The 9796-nt window shown below is 34.8% G+C and overlaps 1 long non-coding RNA gene across 2 annotated transcripts; it reads right to left on the bottom strand.

The window, feature by feature from the left end:
* Window positions 1–388: 388 nt before the first annotated feature.
* LOC135212420 (uncharacterized) lies at window positions 389–8731 on the bottom strand. 2 transcript variants are annotated; one of them, XR_010313896.1, is made up of 5 exons: window positions 8674–8731; window positions 4661–4831; window positions 4240–4363; window positions 3344–3450; window positions 389–499 (listed from the first exon to the last, which is right to left on the bottom strand). It is a non-coding gene; the product is annotated as an uncharacterized LOC135212420 (long non-coding RNA). The 2 variants fall into 2 exon arrangements; XR_010313897.1 differs by lacking the exon at window positions 8674–8731 and adding an exon at window positions 8409–8533.
* Between the last annotated feature and the right edge of the window lie 1065 nt (window positions 8732–9796).

The following is a 9796-nucleotide window of genomic DNA, read 5'->3' as shown; positions in this document are numbered from 1 at the left end:
GCTTTGCAAGACACACTGTATATAAGTTTAAAAGGTTCTTTGCAGCATCATCTCAGTTGCCAGTACATCACTTTCTGCTTTTTACTTTACAATTGTTCCCTGTGGTCTCTTCCTGTGCTATTTTTCTATTTTTCATATTAGAACAAATCCCTCTGGCAAGCCCTATGTGAGTCTAAAAATGTGACTAATTTGTCATAATAATAATAAACAATAATAATAATAATAAAAATAACAATAATAATAATAATAATAATAATAATAATAATAATAATAATAATATAATAATAATAATAATTAAGTAAACTCCATTACCTCCCAGGAGGTGAGGTCAAAAAGAAAATCTAAGAAACATTTATCCCTTACTTGTAAGCAACTGTAATCATACTTGCCTGTGACCAACACACCAGGCAACCACAGTTGGGACGCGACATAGCTTATAGCATATAAGACACTCTGGCTGCTGACACTCCAAACGCAAACACGCTGATCTAACGAAGCACTGGAATAAAGGTATTCAGCTTTAAACGAGCCAATTACTAAATGTAAAAATTCTGTTTTAAAACTCATTTACCTGTAGATTTAAAGGTTTGCTCATTAGAGTATGATGCCTCAGGAAGTTGTACAAATTTGTCAGGATGAATTTTTCCTATGGACATTAAAGTATTACTAAAAACTTCCCAATAATGCAGACAGAAACTTTATTCACAACCTTCTCTATTCCATAAATAGAAGATATATCATTTAAAATTTCTTATTTACTTAAAAAATAAAAAACCTCCCACTTTACATGTGGGGGCTGACACAGTAAGAGTAACTAAACAGCGGCTGAAAAAAAGGACGTGATGATTGGATTACGTATTTGTGAGATGACCTTGCTCTTCTATAATGAAGGAGAGCATTATCGACCTGATGATCATCCTTTCATGTACGTTACATTTACTGGCAATCAATGTAACTCCTTGGCCAACTACCGTGGATTAAGGAAATGCCACCGCGAAGCCAGGTTGCCTTCTGCCAAAACCAAAACCCTAAAAAGTTTGTCCTTGAACATCAAACCTTGCAGATTCTTATGAAGGGCTTTATATAGTGACACTAAGATCCAATGAGGTTATCCTAACAGCAGGAATATTTCTGTCCTTCAAGCTCTGGGAAAGATTTTAAAACAGCAGGAATATTTCTGTCTTCAAGCTCTGGGGAAAGAGTTTTAAAAACACTAATTGTTTATGATGTTAAATCCTTTGGCAATATGCCAAGAGTAGCAGCTAAATAAAAACAAATCAATCTGCTAGAAATCGATAAAGTCCACTAGATGAAAGCTGAAGTTCCTTCAAGGTAACCTTGGGTCTTAATTTCGTCATTGCTCTTCATTCTTAATATTCACTATCAATTCCTGACTTATAAATATTATGTGACACTTATATCAATTCCTAACTTATGGATGTTGTGTGGAAACTAAAGTGTATGCCGAAGGAACACTAATCAGCCAGCTGAATGAAACTAATTAACAGTAGTACCTCGAGATACGAAAGGCTCAACTTACGAAAAATCCAAGTTACGAAAGCCAATACGAAAAATTTTACTGCTCTACATACGAAAGGTTGTTGCTATAAAGTCCCGGGATTCGCCCGGACCACCGAGAACAATTTTAAAACTCCCGCGCCGCAAACTGAGTAAACTCGCCACCATCCTCCCGCTCTCCCATTGGTTCCTGATGCTAGTCACCCCATAGGGTCCTGCTCTCCTATTGGTCAGCATCTACCCCTTGTGCTTTAAGTATTCTATTGGTAAAAGGTTGCTGTAAATTGAAAAACTTAGTATTCATGCAATACATTTAATAAAAAAAAAAACATTAGGTAAAAGATAAAATAAAGAATAGAAATGAATGGTTATTATACTGTTTGGTAGTTTCAGTAGTTGAAGAGAGAGAATGAAAATTTATGGCTTACGGTGTAAAAGTGATTGCTTGGCGATCGTTCGATACTCATAAGTGCTGGATGTAAACAGACGTTTGGAAGCTTTTCTTTTGTTTGTTTGTTATAGTTAATGGTTACTTAATAATTATTGTGAAATGAGTACATGCAATACATTTAATAAAAAAATGTGAATTAGATATCATAAAATAAAAATAAATAAATCAGACTGCCAACAAATACGCATTTTTTAGAATTCTTCTTCTGTTTTATTATTACGTTACGTATACGTATTACGCATGTTTCATTATAGCTGTCATAACTCGGTATCTCCGTTAGGTAAAGATAGAATAAAGAATAGAAATGAATGGTTATTATACTGTTTGGTGGTTTCATTAGTTGAAGAGAGATACTAATGACAATTTATGGCTTACTGTGTGCTAGGAAAAATGATTGCTTGGCGCTCGTTCCATACTCGTTAAGACGGGTAAGGATCTGAATGTAAACAATCGATTGAAAGGTTTGTTTTTTGTTTGTTTGTGTATTATAGTTAATGATTGATTAATAATTATTTGAAATGAGTACATATGATTATTTTTACATTTTAATTGTGGTAATATTCTAAGCTTAAGCTTTTAGCTCTTAGGTTTAGATGTCAGAATCATAGACTAGGCTACAGTAGCAAACCCGCTAACATAGGCTAGGCTTATTGCTAAGGGACATATGCCAAAGTCCTAATATATGCAGTAAAAATGGGGTTGAACATTATATGCAGTTGAATAATACTCAAGTATGTACAGTATTTTGCCTTTTTGGAGTCATATTTCTTCCATCGTAACCCAAGAACATGTGTTTTAGGCCTGGAAATATAATTTACTGGGGTGTTTTTGGAGGGCTTGGAACGGATTAGCCACTTTACATGTTAAATGTGTTCCAAGATACGAAAAACTCTTGATACGAAGGCCGTCTCGGAACGGATTAATTTCGTATCTCGAGGTACCACTGTAGATCGAAATCTGCAAACACTGAAGCCAACCCATCAATCAGACATTAAAAAATCCACTTATCTCCATTCAATAATGATAAATGAACATTAGAAAAAGATAATAGACAAACATTGTAGTGACTTTCAACTGGTTAAAGATGATGAAATGAATAACATTAAAGGAAAAGACAGTTACATAGTACTGTATACACATATATAATTAGAATGAAAAAATGAGGTATTAACCACTAATCTGTCTGATTTCACAAGCTTATCAACACTTGGTTTATCTAGAATACCAAATGTTAAGGCATGAGTAAAAGTGAGAGGGCTTGTACTTCATATATTCCCTTAAAAATTCACATCAAGTTGTGGCAATAATCCTCTACTTATAAAAAAACAGAAAAAATAATAAACCTGTAAGCAAAACTTATTCATCTCGACTGACCTGGCAAGGAGATCTTCACTGGTGGGATGCCAATCCAAACATGTTATAGTTTTCCGATGATCGGCCAATATGCTGAAGAGCTGATACTCACTGCTACCTTCCTCAACCTGTTGAGGGACAAATAGATAACGTATCAAAAGGCAGCAATACCAACTGATGCTGTGAGAAAATTTCACACAGTTGAAATATTCTACAATTACTCACTATAATATAACCTTGCTATCTTGATGCTTGTAAACTCAGAATTTGGAAAAAATAAGAATGAAAACTACTACAGTACTAAGCTTCAGTCCAGATATTTTGCAAAATTCAAATACAATATATGTACAGTATTATGAAAAAGGAAAAATAAATCTGTATATGACAGGGATTTGCTTTTCATGAGGCCTTATCAACATATGTACTTGTACACAGAAATGAGAGAGAGAGAGAGAGAGAGAGAGAGAGAGAGAGAGAGAGAGAGAGAGAGAGAGAGAGAGAGAGAGAGAGAGAGAGAGAGAGAGGTGATGATGTACACACCAAATGCAGTGTGTAGGCTACTAGTGTAATGAATTTCCATAAGTGTATGGTACCATCTGTGTCTTCTATATTTAGAATTATCTTGTACTTAATGGTATGTCTACTATCAAAATTATATGAACTTATGGTTTGGCTTACATAAGATTAAGAATACAGTGTATACTACTACCAAAGAATTTATAAAATTTTAATATATTTGGAATTATCTGGAGTACTGTACATATTAGCTTTCCTGAAATGGTTTCAGCATTGGTTCTTTTGAGATGCACAGCGAGGTCTTACAGTTTGTTGTAAAAAAGCACAGCAAATACATGAAATAAGAGTACATGTGCAAGACCTCCGAATTCTATGTTTCTAACAATACTATTATAACTCACTACATAAACATAAATAGCAAGGGTGGCTGCATATGCAAAGCGTCTAGAATGCGCAGTGCATATCTTGTGGTTCCATGGCTGTGCACCAGCGGCCAGTAATGCTAGTTGCTGCAACATTCCGTCGCTGAAAAAAAAAGAAATATAAGAGATCAGAATGTATAAAATTAACACTTAACCAGCTGTATAAGTTTAAAAGCAAGCCCTGACAATCTTATAGTTGTTACTATGGCTGCTACAGTTCCTTATACAATTTGAAGATCTTGGGTGCTGTGACCCCAAAACCCTTGGTCGTAGGAAGTGAAGTATCTCGGCAATATTATAAATTACATAGTCAATTCAAACCTGATTTGTGCAATCAAAGATGAAGCATATGCCAATAGATTCAAGATTTAAAAATAAAAACACAAATTAGGATGCTTACTCAGTTAAAGGATTTGCATGGCTGTTAATATTAGTGTCCTTGATGTGACGAGATGAGACATGCCTGGCTCGTTCGGCAGCACATGCCCTCACCCTAGCTAGCACACAGTGGCTACTAGCACTTTGAATGTAGTTAGCATTGGCATACTCGTTCCAGCCATACCCATTGTCCCTGTCAGGTGACAAGGAAGATGTATCAGATATTATTTTAAAAGGAACTATAATGAATCATATTTATACATAATCTTAATTTAGTGAATATTTGTCAGTTGCACACACTGGAGTACATACGGTTCATTCAGAGAATGAAAGGTAATGTAAGAAAATATATGCTTACTTTCTAATGTACCTGGATATTAACACTCCAATACAACGTCACTTAAACTGTATTTGCTAATATGCATAAGCATGTGGCTAGAGAGAAAAACAAGAAAGTATAAATGAAATAAATAAGGAACGAGAATAACAACATATTTACTTATGCAATAAAACATAAAAAAAATAAACACATGTTTATATCTGAAAGAGCAATGTAGTCAAAAGACTTATCATAAATGTATGCTGACCTTCCCTTAAGACTAGGAATTCAATTTACACTTGTGGTTCAACCTTCCTTAATACATACCATCAGAACAACTGTGACAGCTTCTAACATTAAGAAAACAAAGTAAAACAAAATAAGAGTAAAGTAAGGATAATGACAGAATACTTAACATGATACTGTAAATAATAGGCACATGTAACTATTTACAATATCATTCTTCCATCCCAATGTTGCTTTTACATGTATAAAAAAAATCTAAATTTCAATAAATGAAACTTAGGGTCCTTAATGATAACAAACAAAAGGGACCTTGAAAAGTGCCTTTTTACCAATGGACTCATCAATTTCCAATGTGATAACCCCTATATTTGGTAAAATATTAATTTTTTCTCAACACAGCACTCACACATTCACTCTACTGTATGTACTTGTGGACTGCAACTGACAAATATCTCTGTAAATATATCAAAGGATATTTTTCAAGAGTAAACAAACTGTGTCTAAAAATAATAGTCTCATTATTATTTTACAAAACGAGCATGACACACTTGAGACAGGAGCATTTAGAACAAAGGCCTCCCATCACAAACACTGAGGACAAAAGCAATAATTAAAAAGCCATTATGAAATGCAGTGCATGCAAACATGCAACCAATGATAATCAGCAACTGACAACAAATGTATGGTAACAAATACATTGAGCATATATTAAGATACTGTGCATAGAGTTATCAAAAAATTTTTATTTTCTCTTATTAGTGACTGTTCACTTACAGTGTCAGAGTAGGTGAAAATGTTGCTAGTTCAGTCCTGCTTCAAGTACCTTCACCTTGTAGACTGCCCTTCTACTCAAGTGAAGGCATCCTGAACATTCTGAATCTGTTGTTGACCATGAACTTTCACTCAACAAAACATCCTCTACTCGTTCAACGTAATTATGGATGTTGTCATAACTTTTCTTTTTACCCCAACGTGACATGCCTGAATTTCAGTCTTTCATTAATGCATCAAAAATTCATATTCATCCAATTTCCCCTGGGAAAGTGGTAATTCTTTTCCCAGTATGACTAATGTTTTACAGCATTTCAATGTCCTTTTGTGTACAACATCAGCATCTTAATGTTTAAGTCAATTCTGTGGGTAAATTTTAAAACATTCTTAAATTTTGGAATTTTAGTATTGTAAATGTGAATCAAGCACTGAAGTGATTCAGTCTTGGTTTCTGAGCACTGACATAACTGATACCCAAATTCTGAGATGCTACATTACATAAACAGACACAGAATACAGTAGTAGTGTACTATATTGCATACACGATATAAAACATGGAACAGGAATTACATGCACCCCATTAGTAAAGAGGAAAATAGTAAAAATCATATGAATAACAAGAATCCAATTTCCTCAGCACATCCAAAGGTAATGAATATGAGTCCCAGTTAGCATCTCCAGCAGGGGAATAGCTACAATAAAGGTCCATTTAAATCAATTTCACCAAATCCCTTAACATGCTTCCTACAAAATGACAAAAAATTAATATTTACATGCTTCTCACAGAAACTATGAAAACAGATACAGTACAGTACATTCTAAATATTGTAAAGGGTATGATGACAAGCTTTGCTGCACTACAGAGAAGACCTAAAATATTGCCAATGGTTACAAATATGGAACATCTTGTTTCATAGAATGGAATTGTTCCCAATGATGTTCAGAAAGCATACAATTTTGGAAAATTATACATCGCAATGACAACATTGACAATTACATCATCACAGTATGGAAGACTACAACATATATAAAAGGTGAACTTAACTCAAGACAACTTCATTTTCACAGGTTTCATTTTTGTGAACCATAAAAACTAAAGTGCAACTTCATTTACAATTTTCATATTCATTAATGTAGTCTAGATCTAAAATCCTTCCTGACAGGATAAAGTGCAATACGAATAAAGATTGCAGTTTGTCAATACTGGTACAGTTCATAAAAAAATCCTGTCACTTGAAGTCATTAATTTTAAAAGTATCCAGGTCATCATAGAAATAAAACTTTATTCAATGACAACTTTGTTTTGTTAAGTAAAATTAATGCTGCATTGCTTATGCTTTAGTTTCAAGCAGCAACCCTAACAAGCTTAATATAAAGACCAGGTCCCTCAACTGCCCAGTGAGCGCACATTCTTAATAATAGTTTAGACCCCTCAAATTGCACAACTACATAAGTTCTATCTAGGAAAACATCAAACCAAAAGATTAATAACGCAGTCTTAAGAATAATAATGCAGTTTTAAGAACATATCTTTATTGCTTTTACTTTATTAGTAGGCTATAATGGACTTCCTGAAACATATCTACATTGCAAAAGTTGTTGTAAAATAGACCAAACCTTTGGAAAAATGCTGGATCTTTAAAACATGCCCCATTCCCATATTCAAGAGCAAAAATGAACAGAAGAAACTGGCAAGTTAAACTTAGCCTAATTACAAAGAGTACAGTATAAGCATAAAGGAGTACATAACTAATGTATTGTGAAAAGTTGTTTCTCATTAGAGTGAGCCTATAATACTGAAACGAACTCAACAATATGAATGACAATTCTACATGACAATAGTTACATTAGGCTACTGTAATATTATGCAAATCACTGCTAAAAAAGGTCTAAAGGCTATGTTGCTGTTACAAGTCGGTCTTCTGGAAATGGTGTATGCAACGCATTGTCTAGGCTAGGCTTTTGACTAATTTAAGCACCTCTTGGCAAAAGGAATACGGTGATACTTTACTTCAGTGCTGAATTTCATGCAGAGTCATCTAACTTCAGGATAAATAGTTAATGCAGCTAAATACGTCACCACTAAAAGAATAACATTACGATCTGCGAGCCAATTTGGGCTACAGCCAAGACACTAGCCTAGGCTACACTTCCAGGCTTACGAGAATATGGCTAAGGCACAGACATAGTATACTAGCTATATATAGGAAACGGGCCACGGCTGATAAACGCAAACACACAAAACACACATCATTCCACTATAGACAAAAAAGGTCGAATTGGCATCCTCGTGTGAGTCTTTAAACATCAATATGCATGACCTGAACACAATTCACACGTAACAACAATAAAATACCTAGGTACTATAGGTAGTAGCTAGTGTCACACGGGCAACAAATACCTATAAGTAACACTACAACCCCCCTGGCCTAACCTCCAGCTGCGTTGGGGGCGTGTGTCAAAATGACAGGAAGGTTAGATTTCGTTTAGGGGGGAGAGGGTAAAAACAACCTGTCTGTGTACGTCCTTCGACGGACAGAAAACGACACAAGTGAGAGAGAGAGAAAAAAAAAACAATACCTACTATACGACGGTGGTTGCTACGGTTACCGTTGGCAAACACTGAGAGAGAGAGAGAGAGAGAGAGAGAGAGAGAGAGAGAGAGAGAGAGAGAGAGAGAGTAATAATCGAACATTTACCTGCGTATGACCCGATACTATACACCTTGACGTGACGGACGTCGTCTGCTGCATGTTTACAACTGATCTCTATGCATGACGAAGCGGGAGTGTACTAAATCGCGGATAAGATTACTTTTTTCTGGTGGGACATATAACCACTCCGATGCGAAACAATCGCGAAATTAGAGCTGCACCACACGCACCGATTCGAAATGGTAGTAGATAATTGAATACAGATCCTTAAGGTAAATACTAATAGATAATTTATTACATATTATCTGAGTAAACCTTACCGCAAATTTTATTCCCAAGCCCTTAGTACTACTGCGAAAGATAGACAGACCTCTACAATAGCTTACTTTTTCTTACGTCATATCTAAACCACTCCAGTGAAAAAAAAAATATGGATACACACGAATAAGAATACTATTATACAACAGACTAAATGATCCTTTTCATATCAGATTTAATAAACCTCCTCACTACAAATTCCATTCCCAAGTCCTTATAGTAGTGCTGTGATGAATTAACAGAATTCAACATTGGGTATTCTATCTAGTTATTGGAAATGTAAAGTATTGGTCTGTTTATATTCTTGTAAACGTTACCATAGTAACTGGAACTAATGAGGCCATAAAGATATATAAATGTATTTTTTTGTGCCCATTGGATAATTAACACGCAAGTCTTTGTCTTCTGTCCTCAAATTAGCGCACGTTCAGTCATTTCTTCATCTTTGTCATAAGACCCAGACCTTTAGGGTTTTCTACAGTTATCACACACACACACAGAGAGAGAGAGAGAGAGAGAGAGAGAGAGAGATTTTATAAGATGGCGGCATTCAGTAAGACGGATGAGTGACCCATCTCTTTGGTAACGTAGTGCGTTCACTCTGTCAAAGTTGAGCACTTCAAAAATAATATAGACATTCCGTTGTCATGAACTTCGGAATAAAGTGGCAACTTTAGTATGCTACGATTACTACCCATGCTTATTTCATTGTTTTCCCCATATAAAGAATTTTTATGTAAAATTTAGCCGCAGTTGAATAATAATCGCAATTTCTTAATATTTTTCTCAAGAAGTTTTAATTATCTATTTAATTTTGATATTGAAACCTAAATCGTTGTCACACGAGAGA

This window comes from Macrobrachium nipponense, chromosome 19, assembly GCF_015104395.2.
Source record: "Macrobrachium nipponense isolate FS-2020 chromosome 19, ASM1510439v2, whole genome shotgun sequence".
Taxonomy (NCBI): Eukaryota; Metazoa; Arthropoda; class Malacostraca; order Decapoda; family Palaemonidae; genus Macrobrachium; species Macrobrachium nipponense.
This window is presented reverse-complemented; position numbering and strand designations above follow the sequence as displayed.